This window comes from Bos javanicus, chromosome 1, assembly GCF_032452875.1.
Source record: "Bos javanicus breed banteng chromosome 1, ARS-OSU_banteng_1.0, whole genome shotgun sequence".
Taxonomy (NCBI): domain Eukaryota; kingdom Metazoa; phylum Chordata; class Mammalia; order Artiodactyla; family Bovidae; genus Bos; species Bos javanicus.
In genome coordinates, this window is record NC_083868.1 from 71,096,686 (window position 1) to 71,114,448 (window position 17,763).

The window sequence follows — 17,763 nt, forward strand, 5'->3', positions numbered from 1 at the left end:
AGTTAAATAAGTAGGGTGACAATATACAGCCTTGATGTACTCCTTTTCCTATTTGGAACCAGTCTGTTGTTCCATGTCCAGTTCTAACTGTTGCTTCCTGACCTGCACACAGGTTTCTCAAGAGGCAGGTCAGGTAGTCTAGTATTCCCATCTCTTTCAGAATTTTCCTCAGTTTATTGTGATCTACATAGTCAAAGGCTTTGGCATAGTCAATAAAGCAGAAATAGATGTTTTTCTGGAACTCTCTTGCTTTTTCCATGATCCAGCAGATGTTGGCAATTTGATCTCTGGTTCCTCTGCCTTTTCTAAAACCAGCTTGAACATTTGGAAGTTCATGGTTCACATATTGCTGAAGCCTGGCTTGGAGAATTTTGAGCATTACTTTGTAAACATCAGCTACTATTATTATTTCATAGTAGTAGTAGTTGCCATCATCTGCCTTTGTCTATTTCCTACATATCCTCTATAGTCAAAAGATTTTGTCAAGTTTTTCTCCATGATTACAACTGTGAAAAGTGTACTTTTCATGTAAAATTATGATAAAACGAGGTATGCTCACTGCATCTTCCCCATTCTGTCCCTACCCCATTAAAGAATCATTGTTGTAGCAAGAACTCTTCTAGAGTCTGATGTAAAGCAATGATGAAGAAAAAAATATTATTACTACTACTGTCAGCATTTATGTAACACCTGTATGTCAAAAATTTCTTAAAATATTAAAACTCTCTTAACATTCACAACCCTCTGACATACATGTATTATTTTTATCACTATTGAATTTGAGGTACAGAAAATAAAAGTCACACAACTAGTAAGTGGTGCTAGGAATCAAATTCAGTCAGCCTGGCTGCAGACTACATATTCTTAACCACTATAGTATATGGTAAAATATGACACTGTACTTACTATACAAGAAGGTACCTAATACCTGTCTCTAAATATCTGAATGCCTGTCATGTTGAATAGGGCAGACACTTACTCTGTGACACTCTAGATAATAGAAAATGAATCACTAGTTGGAAGATGCAGAGACACAAATTTTAACTAAACATAATAAAATACTTTTGAGGAATGAGAGTATCTGAAAAGGGACTAGGTGACCTTAGGAGGCATTTCATTTTAGCATACCAGGTCATTCAAGCAAAGAATGTACAGAAATATGCTTATTCATTTTATTGGTCATAATCCTGTTAAAGTCTATCTTTAAAAAAATTTTTTTATTGAAGGATAATTGCTTTACAAAAGTCCATCTTGATTGATCTGTTTGTTCTAATCTATTAAAATAATTTCAAATTGTGACTGCCATCTATCATTTTGCAGTCACAATTTTATGTAATCTATAAACTTGAAAAGCATGGTTTTTATGTCTCCATCCACATTAGTACCGAAAATACTGATCAGAATAGATGTCACCATATACCAATGTAACATACCACTAGAACCCTTTCTCACTGAGATTCACTCATAATACTCTACATTAGTACAATATAAAATACACAAGAGTTTACCTTCAGAAAACAGAATAAAAAATATATTTAGAATTCTTAGTGATTACAGTAATAGACTGTAATGATTACAGTATTACAGTAATGATTACAGTATTCAATCAGACGTAAACCTGTTTCATTGTACTATCACATAATCCACATTTCTCTATCACTGTCCCAAAGATTATGATGATAATAGTGATGATAAAAATTATAGCTAATGCGGACTTCCCAGGTGGCGTTAGTTGTAAAGAACTCGCCTGCCAATGTAGGAGACCTAAGAGACATGGGTTCGATCCCTGGGTTGGGGAAATCCCCTGGAGAAGGGAATGCCAACACACTCCAGTATTCTTGCTTGGAGAATCCCATGGACTGAGGAGCCTGGAGGGATACGGTCCATAGGTCACAAAGAGTAGGATATGATGGAAGTGACTTAGCATGCATGCATTCAAAACTAACACAGAGTACTTTCTATGTGCCAGAAAGTTATAAACCTTTTGCATATATTATATATCTTTAAAATATTTTTTATTTATTTAGTTGCAGTACATAGAATCTTTGATCTCCACTGCAGCACGTGGGATCTCTTAGTTGTGGCTTATGAACTCTTGCAGCATGTTCCCTTACCATGGATTGAACCTGGGCCCCCTCCATTAGGAGCATGAAGTCTAAGCCAGTGGACCACCAGGGAGCTCCCTAAACCTTTTGTATATATCAAATAACAACAATCTTATGAGGTAGATAATATTATTAACTCTATTTTGCAGATGAAGAAATTGAGGCACAGCTGGGTTAAATGACTTGACTGAGATGACGCGTCTGGGACAGGGCAAAAACAGGATTTGAACGAAGGCACTCTGGCTCTAGATCTGTGCACTTAATGACAACATTATGTTACCTAGTGTACAAAATGGTCATACCTGAATTTAAGCAAAAACACTTCTTCCACCTTGGCCATGCACTACACTGTGCCAGGCAGGAATTTAATTTCACCTTTCATAAAGACTGAACTCCTTCTTACTGGGCATATCACTGACAGACTACTTAGGTTTTGGTTTGGGCTAGAGTATAACAGTAGAGGATGCACTACAGGAATCATAACACCTGTAAGGGGAGTTCATTCTAGCTGCTCCCAGGGACTTCCTGGCGGTTCAGTGGTTAGGATTCATGCGTCTGCTGCAGGGAGCACAGGTTTGATCCCTGGTCAAGAAACTAAAATCCCACAAATCATGTGGCCTGGCCAAAAAAAAAAAAAACTTTGGCCAAAAAAAAATTTTTTAGCTCCTCCTTGTACCTTAACTCTAAGTTAAGGTGAATGCATTGACCCTAAGAGATTCTTCATGAGATTAAGGAACTTTCTAATAAAACGTACTTAATTTCTAAGTTATGGTAAAGATCAAATGAGAGATTAGAAAACAAACTCCCAAATGTTGTTTGTCTTTCCACTGTGCAATCTCCTGCTCTGGACAGGGACCATTTTCATTTGGAGAGTCAGTATCATTTGGCCTGTGTGATCTTCACCCTTCATACCACATGCCATCAGATACCACATGCCTAACCTGAACCAATTAGCACATCACTCTCCCAGGCCACAGACTGGGGAAGAGGCAGGTGGGAAAGGAAGTGAAAGGTGACCTAAGATAGTCCAATCAGAGTGAATCCCAGGTCTTGTCAGATGAGAATGGTTGGACAAAGATTTGTGAATTTAAACCTGGAGACACAACTCTAGGAACCATCTATGACAATCTAGCGGTCATCCTATAACCAGGAAGAGTCTTTCTCAAAGTAGACAACACAGAGAAAGCAATGATGATGATGGAGAGAAGCCAGATCCTGAATTGCCTAATTCTGCCATCCAATGAACTTCCCTTTTTGCTGAAACTCAGGTAAGCTGGGTTTCTTATCACTTAGAACCACAAAATCATAATTGATGCATCCAATACCTGGCAATAAGCCCTAGCACACAGCAGATGCTCAATAACTATTTGAATAAATTAAAAAAAAAAACTTTGAAATTTTGAAAAACACTACACAGTATTTTGTTTTGATGGAAAGATGTCAAATACTTGTCAATTTAGAAGTGTATCAAAGATGGTAAAATAAAGCTCTCATCCTGTCAAAAGTATTTTTCCTTATCTGTTTACACATAGTTCTTTTATTTCCCAAAGATGACTTTTGTGTCCTATCCTGTATTCTACACTATACTTTAAACTGAAGATGATGCATCAGACAAACTGAAGGCTAAAGATCCTTTGGATTTAGAACAAATACAACTAATATTTTTTGTTTTATAATGTAAAATACTTCTATATCTTTCCACTTTTTTAGGAGGTAGAAAACACCAAGACCCCAGACATTCCATAACAATTAGCCTAAAAGAATTTAGAAATTATAAAGAGATTAATTGTCATGCCTTTCCTCTAGAACTATTACTAAAACTATTTTTAAACTTTGACTTTATAGGTTGCCATGTTTTTCATTTTTCACTGGCTCTCTTAGATCATCTCCATGTTCCTCATATCTACTAACTTACACACCTTGAAAGTATATAGAAAAATTTAATAACTAGTGCCTAAACTGATGAAAAAAATTACCCCCAGTTTCCCTAAAGTTCCAATAGACTTTATTGGAACTTTATTGGAACAATAGAACATATTGAATTTGCCAGAACATATCGAGAAAAGGTATGTGGAGGATGAGAGTGTACTGAGGGTAGCAAATACATGCTGGCTTTTTAATTCATTATACTGAAACTTAGCTTTACCTAAAACTATACCACCTTAATTATACTCACAACTGCCCAGTAATCACTGAATATCTCCAACAATGAGGAACAATACTTCCCAAACTCTCTGTTTATGATAACTGCCCCTTTGTAATCAAATGGCACCCCACTCCAGTACTCTTGCCTGGAAAATCCCATGGACGGAGGAGCCTGGTGGGCTGCAGTCCATGGGGTTTCGAAGAGTGGGACACGACTGAGCGGCTTCCCTTTCACTTTTCACTTTCATGCATTGGAGAAGGAAATGGCAACTCACTCCAGTGTTCTTGCCTGGAGAATCCCAGGGACGGGGGAGCCTGGTGGGCTGCCGTCTATGGGGTCACATAGAGTTGGATACGACTGAAGTGACTTAGCAGCAGCAATGCTATTCAAGTAAAAGTGAGTGATATCCCCGGAAAAGGAGACTTTAAATATCTACATTCCAGAGTGAAAGCACACACACACAGTGGCTGCCTTAGTATCTACTTGACAGTGGTAGTAGGGCTGGGGGAACACGGCACCTCCTCAGAGCCAATGCAGTACAAGAGCAAAATGAGGATGGGGAGCAGGAGATTGCCTAACAATTTGCAGGTAGATCCTGGTTTCCAGCCACACCACCCATATTAATTCATCTAAGTCAGAATGAAAACAGCTGGAGACAAAATACAGTGCCTCCCTCTTGAGCCCAAGAGGGTAGGCCAAAACCTATTTCCTTAGCTGTTTATCCTTCCCAAAAGCTTCTCTGTCAAAAGAAGCTGTAACAAAAAAGAGGAAAATAGAGCTGGCATTTAAAATGCAGCATTTGTAATTTTTCCAACACTGCTACATATTCAGTCCTTAGATAAGTCACTTCATCTTAGTCACTCAAATTCCCCATTCAAACACAGAATCTAAATATGGACATAAATACCCACACTACCACCACCCTGGCTAGTAAGTGCCTTAGTGTCTCCAAACTGCTTTCAAGATACAGGATGTAGTATCTGCTCCTGTGATTTTTACCCAGATTCACAAAATCTGGCTCCATTTCTGCTGACTCACCTCCCAGTACACACTGCTAGCCTTGTTCCTCAGTGTTCCAGTAGATGCCTGCTTGGACAGATCAACTCTGCTATTAAGGAAGCACACAAAAGAAGTGGAAATGTGTGTCAGCGGGAAGGGGTGGCAGGACGGAGATATGGAGGATAAGTCTAATCAAGTGTTTTTCCAACATGAATGTCTTGAAGGAGACAATATCTGGGTGCTGGTATGCATGTGCTAGTGTTTTAAAGATGAAAGTCTTCTGGAAGTGTAGTTTTAGAAACTCCTACTCAATCCCCTTCTATTCTACTTCCTTATTGCTGGTAGATTTACTAAGCATCCCAGGGTGAAAGAGGAGATGGACACTGCTTCTTAAACTATGCAACAACCTGAGTAGTAAAAGCTGCAATCATATATACTCTTCAAGTTTCAAAAATCTAACTCAAATTTGACTGAGTACTATAGGAACTATCTGATTAAAAAAAAAAAAAGGAGACAAGAATTTTTCCTTTGCCTTCTATTCCTGCTTCCCCTCATCCCTGGGCCTACAATAATTTCCCTCAATACAACCCTATACTCAGGATGAGATGGTTGGATGGCATCATCGACTTAATGGACATGAGTTTGAGCAAACTCTGGGAAATAGTGAAGGACAGGGAAGGCTGGCACACTGCAGCCCATGGGGTCACAAAGAGTCAGACACAACTGAGTGACTGAACAATAACAGCAATTTTCTACTGGCATACCAATGCCCAGTTCCAAAGCTAAATGAGCAAGCATACTTCATATTTGTTATCTTTATCTGCTTCTACCACTGTGGAATTTAATAAAGTAGTGCTCTAAGAGGCAAGCTCTATGAACTTCTAGGTTAAAGTGCATCAAACACTGCTGGCATTAATCATGTCATTTGCTGTACACTCAGGCCTTCCCACAGATAACAGTGCAGCCACATCACCCTTTGTGTAAAGATCTTTGAAGCTTGAGGGAGGATATATCTAGCCCACAGTGGGAGGAAGGGCTGGATTCAAGAACTAGCAGAATTCCTACAGCAAGGGTCAGCAAACTACAGCTTACAAGTCAAAAATAGCCCACAGTCTGTTTTTATAATTAAAGTTTTACTGAAACACAGCCATGCTCATTCACTTATGTACTGCCTATGGCTATTTTTGTGCTACAACTGCAGAGTTGAGTAGTTGCAACAGAGACTGTATGATCCGCAGAGCTGAATATTTACTATCAGGCCCTTTACCTAAGAAGTTTGCCAACTCTATTCTAAATGAAAACAAGATCAGTTTTATTAATAATTTGGTAGCAAACTCTACCTAGATTATGTAAACAGTTCTAATGTGGAGGACAGTGCTAGAAATACAATTATTTCAAGAAACTGTACCATACCTTTCTTTAAAAACAAACAAACAACAAACTATTTATTTGGCTGCACCAGATCTTAGTTGCAGTATGTGGGATCTAGTTTCCTGATCAGGGATCAAACCTGGGACCCTTGAATTAGGGAGCTTGGAGTCTTAGCCAAGGAAGTCCTCGCATACCATAACTTTCTGATGCAGGATTACTGCAATTTATGTCACTAACCATAAAATTAGTAGATGCTTGCTCCTTGGAAGAAAAGCTAACTTAAAGTATTAAAAGGCTTTTTCCAGTAATCCTGTACGAATGTGAGAATTGTACCATAAAGAAGGCTGAGCATTGAAAAACACATGCTTTTGAATTGTGGTGCTGGAGAAGACTCTTGAGAGTCCCTTTAGACTGCAGGGAGATCAAACCAGTCAATCCTAAAAGAAATCAACCCTGAATAGTCATTGGAAGGACTGATGATGAAGCTGAAGCTCCAATACTTTGGCCACCTGACGTGAGGAGCTGACTCACTGGAAAAGACCCTGATGCTGGGAAAGACTGAAGGCAGGGGCAGAAGTGGGCAATAGTGGATGAGATGCTAGATAGCATCACTGACTCCACAGATATAAATCTGAGGAAACTCCAGGAGACAGGGGAAGACAAAGGAGCCTGGCATGCTAAAACATCCATGGGATTGCAAAGAGTCGGACATCACTCAGCAACTACAACAGTAACAACGTCACTAACCAGTATATATCACTACACCATATGCTGCTGCTGCTGCTAAGTCACTTCAGTCATGTCCGACTCTGTGCGACCCCATAGATGGCAGCTCACCAGGCTCCCCCGTCCCTGGGATTCTCCAGGCAAGAACACTGGAGTGGGTTGCCATTTCCTTCTCCAATGCATGAAAGTGAAAAGTGAAAGGGAAGTCGCTCAGTCATGTCCAACTCTTCGTGACTCCATTGACTGCAGCCCACCAGGCTCCTCCATCCGTGGGATTTTCCAGGCAAGAGTACTGGCATGGGTGCCATTGCCTTCTCCAACTACACAATATAGAATAAGTCAAAAGAATGCCTGCTTTGGGAAATTCTAAATGTAAAGGTGATTTCACAACATTATCTGCACAGACAGTTAGTTATAAGTTAGGGCTCAATGTTATTCCTCAATATTTAGGATCAGTAAATGGCCACAATCTAAGATCTAAGCTTTGAACTTGATCTCTTCCCTCTAATTTCTCCAAAGAAACACTTATTCAACAAACACTGAGTGGGCACTTACTCTGTGTCAGACTCTGGGTTAGTCATGGACCAAAATAAAGTTTGTGCTTGGGCCTGACCACAGAGGGTTGGATTTCAGGACAGAGACTCTCCTAAAAAACAGAAACTTGTAAAAAAAAAAAAAACAAAAACCAGAAACTTGTAATAGCTCTTACAGTTGAACAATGTGCTCTGCCATTATCCTACTGAAAGAATCAGTGTGTAAACCCTGTGTTTAGATTTTGTTCTCCCTAGACTGGGTTACATCTCTAAGGCAGGGTCTATGACAGATTCAGGGAATCTGGGATTTAGACTAAAAAAAGTATATCTTTATTTTCACTGCTGCTGCTGCTGCTAAGTCGCTTCAGACGTGTCCAACTCTGTGCGACCCCACAGACGGCAGCTCACCAGGCTCCCCTGTCCCTGGGATTCTCCAGGCAAGAACACTAGAGTGGGTTGCCATTTCCTTCTCCAATGCATGAAAGTGAAAAGTGGAAGGGAAGTCCCTCAGTTGTTTTCGACTCTTAGCGACCCCATGGACTGCAGCCCACCAGGCTCCTCTGTCCATGGGATTTTCACTAGCCTCTGGAAAATCCACCATCCTTCAATTATGAATGTAAGCCACAACAGTAATAGTAGACTTAGTAAAATAGACTTTGTCACCAATAAAAATCATAGATATTTTCATATGATATTACACTTGTTACAAATATCTTGAAATACTATTTAAACACATGATCATTTAAAAATTATCATAGTTATAAGACCCACTGATAGACAGAAAGTTTATTTACTGTGTTAATAAAACCTACATGTGCTATTTCACACATTTAAAAATATTTTGATTACATATCAACACAATTTGTTTTCTTTATAATTTATGTACTTTTTTGCATATAAAAACATTAATCAAAAAAAGGAGTCCACAAGGTTTCACCATAATGCCAAAGTGTTCCATGGAACAAAAAAGATTAAGACTAGGGGCCAAACAAACAAACAAACCAGAATCACCCAGTTTCTATTAAGTGCCATAACACTCATTCTGTTCTCTAATATAGAGCAAAGATTATAAATCACTATTTTTAGCAGCCTTCACTTCAAACTGGCTTGCAAATAGCTGTGAATGTGATATAACAGCCTAGCAAATCCATGGGTTCCCCTGACAGACATTCTATTCCAAATGCAGAAAGCTTCAAACTAAACTTTCAACAAGAGAGTTACCAACAGAAAGGGAGGAAAAAAAAGACAGAAAAACAAACAAATCTCCCTCCAATCCTGCTATATATCTATCTACTTACATGATCTGCAAACAGGAAAATATAGGAAATTAACTTATTTATATTAATAAAGTATGTAAACAAACCTAACACAGTGCCAAATATGTATGAGAGACTCACTGTTGCTTTGTTGTTGTTGTTGTTTTTTCCCTTCTAGAATGATGCCCTGGCATATACTGCAAAATAAAGTATGTAAAAATGTATATTCCCTGAATTTACTGATTAAATTATAGAGGAAGGGAGTTAGGATTTAAGTTTTGTCACAAACCATTCATAAACAATAAACAAATCACATGTCATACATGAGTTCAGGTACCCATTTGACAGGAATATTGTGAAAAGAGAAGTTTAGGACTAGAAACAGAAAGGTTTAAGCTTAGGAAAGAGGAAGTGCTAGAAGTTACTCTCTAGGCAGATAAGCAAGAAAGTTGAGCCCTGTTCACACTCTCTTCTTCCTATTATTTTCTAATGTGACTTATGTAGACATAAGTAAAAGATGTAGAATCAGCCACAATCTTGAATAAAAAGGAGCTCTCACAGTCCAGTGATGATTGGGAAGTAGCCTGACTTTAGGATTTCTCTAACTGAAAAAAACTCCCCCTAAATCATGACTTTTACAAAAATTTATTCTTTCTAATCTATTTCAGGAGAACATAAATGTTAGTGTAAGAACTTCTGTTTGATTCAGTAGGAGGAATTATCTCTATTAGGAAAGTCAGAAGATCTGGCTTCAGATGAGAGTTACGCAAATATTGTGAAAGGAAAACATAAGAGAATTACAATTATTATTAGATATTTTGTCCTTATCCATCATTATTGTGCTTGCTTTTTCTATGACTATTTCATAAATTAATCAGAGTTTATAACATGAAGAGGCTATTCAGCTCCCAAGGGGAATCATGTCTAACCTGCAGATTAGATAGCTCCACAGGAAAATCATGAATGAGGGCAGATGGTTAACAAACTCCATGAGATTGTATACTAAATGTGGTTAGTATGCATATTTTTCAGATTATTAAAGGGCTATTTAACCAGAAGAACAGCTTTCTCTACCACAGTAAGGAAATCTAAAGCAAGAGAAAGCAATAATTCTTCCCGTAGTCACAGAGTAAGTCAGTGTTAACATCAGATAAAGTCACCAGGAATCCATGGCTCTGACTAGATTTCCCTTAAGGAGTCGCATATCCAAAGAGGAGATCCCCAAGAAAAATAAAACCTCACCTGTTTATGAGAGAAGACATCATAGGCTGAGGAAGGAATAATGTTCCTTCTTAATCAATTAGGCCATTATATTGGTTTCCAAAAGGAATTTACAAAGCAGGTCAAATCAAAAAGAATCATTTCATTCAGCAAACACAAATAACCCCAGAGGCAGTGCTGCAGTCCCCAAGCCTAAACGTCTTCCCTTTGGTGATGAGTAACCTTTAAGTAGTATATTCTGTTCTACGAACAAATTCTTGAGTAGCTCCTTTTAGTTATATAGAATGTAAGCCTAGTAAACATATAATATTCTAGAATCAGCCATTTTTTAGCTAAACAAAGGCTCTCCCTGGGACTTCCCTGGTGGTCCAGTGGCTAAGACTCCACACTCCCAATGCAGTCGGCTGGATCAGGGCACTAGATCACAAAAGCCAAAACTAAAGATCCTATAGGAAGACTGAAGATCCCTTGTGCTGCAACTAAGACTGGTGCTGCCAAAAAAAGGCTATCCCTCACCATTTCCAACTGATTTCCATTTAAGTATCTTTCTGAAATCTCTTCCGCTATGACACAGTATGTATGTGTATAAAGGGTGGAAGTGACTATGAGGTTATCAGATAAATACAGTGTCTGGTAAGTCAAAACTGTCTCAAGCTTCTTCTATTACATATATTTTTAAAAAACACTAAGTGACACAATCAACAAGTAGCACCTTCTACAAAGGGCTGTAAAAGAGGAAGAAGTAGTGAAACTCCTTCAATTTCATCTGCATCACTAACAGACCTCATGAAAGGGAATCAGTAGGAAATAAACCCAAGCTAGAACTGTGGTGTTGGAGAAGACTCTTGAGAGTCCCTTGGACTGCAAGGAGATCCAACCAGTCCATTCTAAAGGAGATCAGCCCTGGTGCTCTTTGGAAGGAATAATGCTAAAGCTGAAACTCCAGTACTTTGGCCACCTCATGCAAAGAGTTGACTCCATTGGAAAAGACTCTGATGCTGGGGAGGGATTGGGGGCAGGAGGAAAAGGGGATGACAGAGGATGAGATGGCTGGATGGCATCACCGACTCAATGGATGTGAGTTTGAATGAACTCCAGGAGATGGTGATGGACAAGGAGGCCTGGCATGCTGCGATTCATGGGGTCACAAAGAGTCGGACACAATTGAGCGACTGAACTGAACTGAAAACATCAGTTGAATTATCCACAGCATGGTATCATTCCCAGTAGGCCAGTCTTGGCCTCCAATGTACAAAAACCATTGAGCTGGATAGCTAAATACATTAAAGCTTCTCCTCTGTGACATTCTAGTCACCACTGTTGACCTCTCCAGGTCATCCCATCTTCTCCATGATGATCATCTGTTCACCACAGATTAGTGCACCAAATTTCATTGTCAACCAGTACCTTTTTACTAACAATTTTCTGTATTTACAGAAACATTAAATATTAAGATTGAAAAGGACCCTGAAGGTCACTTTATTCTCAGAATCTTTTCTGTCTCTATCTTCAGTTCCCCTTCTAAGCCTTGTTTCTACCCTCTTCAAAGCTTCCCCCTTACTCAGTGTCTATTCCTAACAGTTTTTTCCCATCACAAACCCCTATATCCTCACTGCCTTTCTAAATATCACTGTCCCTATTTCAATATATAAGTATTGGTTCTCCCAACTGAGGACCTGAGTTTCAGTCTTCAGTTAAAACTACTCCAATTTTATTTGGGAAGCCTTCTTCAGTTAAGTCAATCTAATAGAGGATGTGCTCCAGCCCCAGATCCTCCTAATTGCATCTTGGTATTTCCAAATAGTCCCCTCACTGTAGAATCATGGCATTTCAGACCAGAAGGAAAACTCAGAAATAATCTGGTCCAATGTTTTTCCAACTGTTTAACTACATTTTAAGATACATGAAATTCAGTTTGCATCATAACTTCACACACTCATAACTGAAACAAGTTTCATGAATAATACTATTATTATGTGAAAATTTCAGGTCTGTTTCTTTTCTTTTTTTTTCTGGTAAATTTCAGGTTCCCTCCACTAAATGGACTACACAACCCAACAACAGGACAGAACCCACAGTTTAGGAAACATTCATCTAATCCAAACTTTCCACTCACGGCGGAAGAAACTGTAGCTCGATGGTGAAGTAAGCTTCCCAGCCACAAGAAGTCTGTCCATCAAATTAAACTCGGGTCTGTCTAACCTTCTCCACCCAGTCACCACACCCCTACTCAAACAAAACGCTACAGTACCCTGTCCAGTCACTGATCCCACAGTCTTCTCCAACTCAGCCCCCTCAAAGTTACGGCTCCTTGGTTAGAGTCCCCTCGCAGCTGCTGCTTCATATTCCCTTAGGTCAGAGTCCCCTCATAGTTCCTATCCATCGATCAGTCTCCTCCGAGTCGATGGCCCTTGGTCACAGTTCCCCGCTGTCACTGCTTCATACTTTCTCGGTCATAGTCCCCACGCAGCCTCTGCCTCGTGTTCTCCGAGGTCAGAGCCCCTTAGTATTCACTGCTGCTGGGTCACAGATCCCTCGCAAGCAGCTACGTCTCAGCCACAGTCCCCTCGTTGTCAACGCCCCTGGGTCACAGTAGCCTCGCAGTCGTAGCCTCACACTCCCCTCGCTGTCACTGACCCACTCTTCTTTCAGTCACTCCTCCAGGCAGTCCCAGCACCACAGTTTCTCCTCTCAAACACAGCCGCAAGGATATACACACACCCGGTCCTTACCTGCAGCTCACGTTTCCCTGGCCCCTGGTGACTGTCCCGTCGAATTTCTCCAGAGCGCCGCGTCACGGACAAGGGAAATTGAGGAGGTTGCGGGGAGACGCCCGGGAAAGGCAGCTGACGGAAGCGCGGACCGGAAATCCCGCCTATTGCCCTCCCTCTTATCACTCCGACCACGACTTCTCTTCGAAAACCACTTCTGATACAGTGGTTCCGCCTCCATAGAGGCCCCGTGGGGCGGAGTGACTGAGCAGAACTCATCAAGAGAGAAGATAAAAAGGCAAAGGGTCACTTACCTTGCGGAATTGGACTATGCGGTGAAGAAACGGATGTACCTTGTAATAAGACACGGCTGTGACTTGTCACTCTTGCTCGCTGGCCGTCCGTCAAGGAGCGTTAACGTGGTGGCTCGCCTTTTGCCCAGCTCCGGGTTCAGTCCCTTCCAGGCGGACCTACCTGTCCGTTTTAGTCCTTCCTGCTCTATCCCAGCGGCTGACGCCGTGCCAGGCACCCATATACCAGCACATTCATAATGCAGATGGCCGCGACACCTTCCAACCTTGACACCCCCGACCTCCACACCATGGTCTGCAACTACTTCACACAGCACCTTTCCCTACTGGGTGACGTGAAAAGATGCACGTCCGCCAACCAAGTCCTATGAAAGGCCCTCTGTGTTCCAGTTGTTTCTAACCCTTGTTGGCTCACCAAGAGATGATCCCTGGGTATCAACTGGGGGCCATCTAAGCAGGAACAATTCTTGACTTGGTGGCCACTGGTAGGAAATCACACAGCAGGGTGACTGGTGAAAAGAAATGTTTTCCTTTGCTAGAAAGAAACTAGCAAACCCCTTTGGAGGAGTCCCTTGTAGATGGGCTTCCCTGGTGGCTGAGACAATAAAGAATCTGCCTGCAATGCAAGAGACCTAGGTTCCATCAATGGGTGGGGAAGATCCCCTGGAGAAAGGAATGGCAACCGACTCCAGTACTCTTGCCTGGACAATTCCATGGACAGAGGAGCCTGGTTGGCTACACTCAATGGGGTCGCAAAGTGGACAGGACTGAGTGACTAACACTTTCACTTTCAACAAGGCCAGTAAATAGCCAATGTTATGGAATAAGTAGGGCTTCCCTGGTGGCTCAGACAGTAAAGCATCTGTCTGCAATGCAGGAGACCTGGGTTCAATCCCTAGGTCGGGAGGATCCCCTGGAGAAGGAAATCAGATCAGATCAGTCGCTCAGTCGTGTCCGACTCTTTGCGACCCCATGAATCGCAGCACGCCAGGCCTCCCTGTCCATCACCAACTCCCGGAGTTCACTCAGACTCACATCCATCGAGTCAGTGATGCCATCCAGCCATCTCATCCTCTGTCGTCCCCTTCTCCTCCTGCCCCCAATCCCTCCCCAGCATCAGAGTCTTTTCCAATGGAGTCAACTCTTCGCATGAGGTGGCCAAAGTACTGGAGTTTCAGCTTTAGCATCATTCCTTCCAAAGAAATCCCAGGGCTGATCTCCTTCAGAATGGACTAGTTGGATCTCCTTGCAGTCCAAGGGACTCTCAAGAGTCTTCTCCAACACCACAGTTCAAAAGCATCAATTCTTCGGCGCTCGGCCTTCTTCACAGTCCAACTCTCATATCCATACATGACCACAGGAAAAACCATAGCCTTGACTAGACGGACCTTTGTTGGCAAAGTAATGTCTCTGCTTTTGAATATGCTATCTAGGTTGGTCATAACTTTCCTTCCAAGGAGTAAGCATCTTTTAATTTCATGGCTGCAGTCACCATCTGCACTGATTTTGGAGCCCAGAAAAATAAAGTCTGACACTGTTTCCACTGTTTCTCCAGCTATTTCCCATGAAGTGATGGGACCGGATGCCATGATCTTCGTTTTCTGAATGTTGAGCTTTAAGCCAACTTTTTCACTCTCCGCTTTCACTTTCATCAAGAGGCTTTTTAGTTCCTCTTCACTTTCTGCCGTAAGGGTGGTGTCATCTGCATATCTGAGGTTATTGATATTTCTCCCGGCAATCTTGATTCCAGCTTGTGTTTCTTCCAGCCCAGTGTTTCTCATGATGTACTCTGCATATAAGTTAAATAAACAGGGTGACAATATACAGCCTTGATGTACTCCTTTCCCTATTTGGAACCAGTCTGTTGTTCCATGTCCACTTCTAACTGTTGCTTCCTGACCTGCATACAAATTTCTCAAGAGGCAGATCAGGTGGTCTGGTATTCCCATCTCTTTCAGAATTTTCCACAGTTTATTGTGATCCACACAATCAAAGGCTTTGGCATAGTCAATAAAGCAGAAATAGATGTTTTTCTGGAATTCTCTTGCTTTTTCCATGATCCAGCAGATGTTGGCAATTTGATCTCTGGTTCTTCTGCCTTTTCTAAAACTAGCTTGAACATCAGGAAGTTCACGGTTCACATATTGCTTGAAGCCTGGCTTGGAGAATTTTGAGCATTACTTTACTAGCATGTGAGATGAGTGCAATTGTGCGGTAGTTTGAGCATTCTTTGGCATTGCCTTTCTTTGGGATTGGAATGAAAACTGACCTTTTCCAGTCCTGTGGCCACTGCTGAGTTTTCCAAATTTGCTGGCATATTGAGTGCAGCACTTTCACAGCATCATCTTTCAGGATTTGGAATAGCTTAACTGGAATTCTATCACCTCCACTAGCGTTGTTTGTAGTGATGCTTTCTAAGGCCCACTTGACTTCACATTCCAGGATGTCTGGCTCTAGGTTAGTGATCACACCATCGTGATTATCTGAGTCATGAAGATCTTTTTTGTACAGTTCTTCTGTGTATTCTTGCCATCTCTTCTTAATATCTTCTGCTTCTGTTAGGTCCATACCATTTCTGTCCTTTATCGAGCCCATCTTTGCATGAAATGTTCCTTTGGTATCTCTGATTTTCTTGAGGAGATCTCCAGTCTCTTAGAGAAGGAATTGGCTACTGTAAAAGAATTTTTCCATGTATTTACTTATTTTTGTTTACATGCTTATCTTGAAAGCAGCTGAGAAGAAATATGGTTGGTAAGCAGCTGCTGAGGAGCTACAGGGGAAAATAAAGGATTTATATTGTGACCCTTCCCTTTTGAGTTTTGTTGGGAAGCGTAGTACAAAATAGCCGTAAAAGGAGAAAGTCCTTGGGAAAATGGCGAAGGGCCAGAAGTACCCGGCTTTGTACTGCAACAGGAAAACATCTCCTGCCTTTGGTTATGCTTGGCGCCAAGATTTAATAATAAATAGGGATGTTACTTGAGAAAACGGGTTGTGGGATAAGCACATGAGTCATTTAGAGCGTGCTGTCCTTGAAATGTTTTTACTGATTATGTGTTAACCCCATATGCGCTCTGCTGGCCCTATACTTTAAGCTCTTTGTTTCTACTTCTATAAAAAGGCTTGACTGCAGAAATAAACTTGTCAGTCTTTGCAAGAGACTGTCCGAGTGTCATTCTTTCAGGTTCGTCGCTTCCAAGTCCCGGGGAGAAAATCCCCAACAAGTTTCAAACACTTATTTGAACAGGGCAGATAGATTCAGTTCAGTTCAGTCCAGTCACTAAGTCGTGTCCGACTCTTTACAACCCCATGAAATGCAGCACGCCAGGCCTCCCTGTCCATCACCAACTCCTGGAGTTCACTCAGACTCACGTCCATCGAGTCAGTGATGCCATCCAGCCATCTCATCCTCTGTCGTCCCCTTCTCCTCCTGCCCCCAATCCCTCCCAGCATCAGGGTCTTTTCAAATGAGTCAACTCTTCACATGAGGAGGCCAAAGTATTGGAGTTTCAGCCTGAGGCAGATAGATTAAGGTGCTTGAAATAAGGACAGCTAGCTGGAGCAGACATCTAAGGGGAAGATTACTACAAAGACAGTGGAAGTTGGGATAGTACCATCATAACCTCTGAGAATCTTAAGGGAAGCTAATTTCATATACAGCCTAGAAACTCTTCAATCGTGACACTGGGCAAACCCTGGATAAAACAAATACAGGTTTAAACTAACAAGGTGTGTAAAGTGTAGAGTGGCAAGAGCTGAGTAAAAATACTAGGTGAAAGGTAAAGGCAATAATTTAAAATGCAGGAAAAAAACTTACAAGCAAGCTGATCTCAGAGTTAGTTATAGTGAAAAATTAAAATCAATCCCACAATAAGGACATGGCAAAAATAACCAATGGTGTACAACCTAATGGAACTGCAGCTATTAATGTAGGCTTCCCTGGTGGCTCAGAGGTTAAAGTGTCTGCCTCCAATGTGGGAGACCCGGGTTCGATCCCTGGGTCGGGAAGATCCCCTGGAGAAGGAAATGGTAACCCACTCCAGTATTCTTGCCTGGAGAATCCCATGGACAGAGAAGCCTGGTAGGCTACAGTCCACAGGGTTGCAAAGAGTCCGACACGACTGAGCGACTCCACTCACTCACTCATGTAGGCTGATGAAAACTGCAATCAAATAAAATGATATAAAAATTGTACACAACATTATAAGTGAAAAATCAGGTTACAAAATGTATATATGATGTTTTTAACCCTGTAAATAAAAAAAACACTGGTTATGTTTGAACAACTGCATTATGGATTGTCCCTACTTTTTTCTATACCTTCTAAATGTAGTAACATGTTATAATGAAATTGAAACATTAAAATAAGACCTAAAACTTAACAGAC

The 17,763-nt window shown here is 41.1% G+C and overlaps 1 protein-coding gene across 4 annotated transcripts in view; it reads right to left on the reverse strand.

The window, feature by feature from the left end:
• PCYT1A (phosphate cytidylyltransferase 1A, choline) overlaps nucleotides 1-13,629 on the reverse strand; it is a 49,661-nt gene extending 36,032 nt beyond the window's left edge. Inside the window, exons 1-2 of one of the 4 annotated variants that reach the window (XM_061411628.1) lie at nucleotides 12,609-13,077; nucleotides 10,379-10,404 (exon numbers count right to left, since the gene is read on the reverse strand). The gene's annotated coding sequence lies outside the window, so the exon portion shown is untranslated. The other 3 variants (XM_061411636.1, XM_061411609.1, XM_061411619.1) reach the window with 3 other exon arrangements.
• Between the last annotated feature and the right edge of the window lie 4,134 nt (nucleotides 13,630-17,763).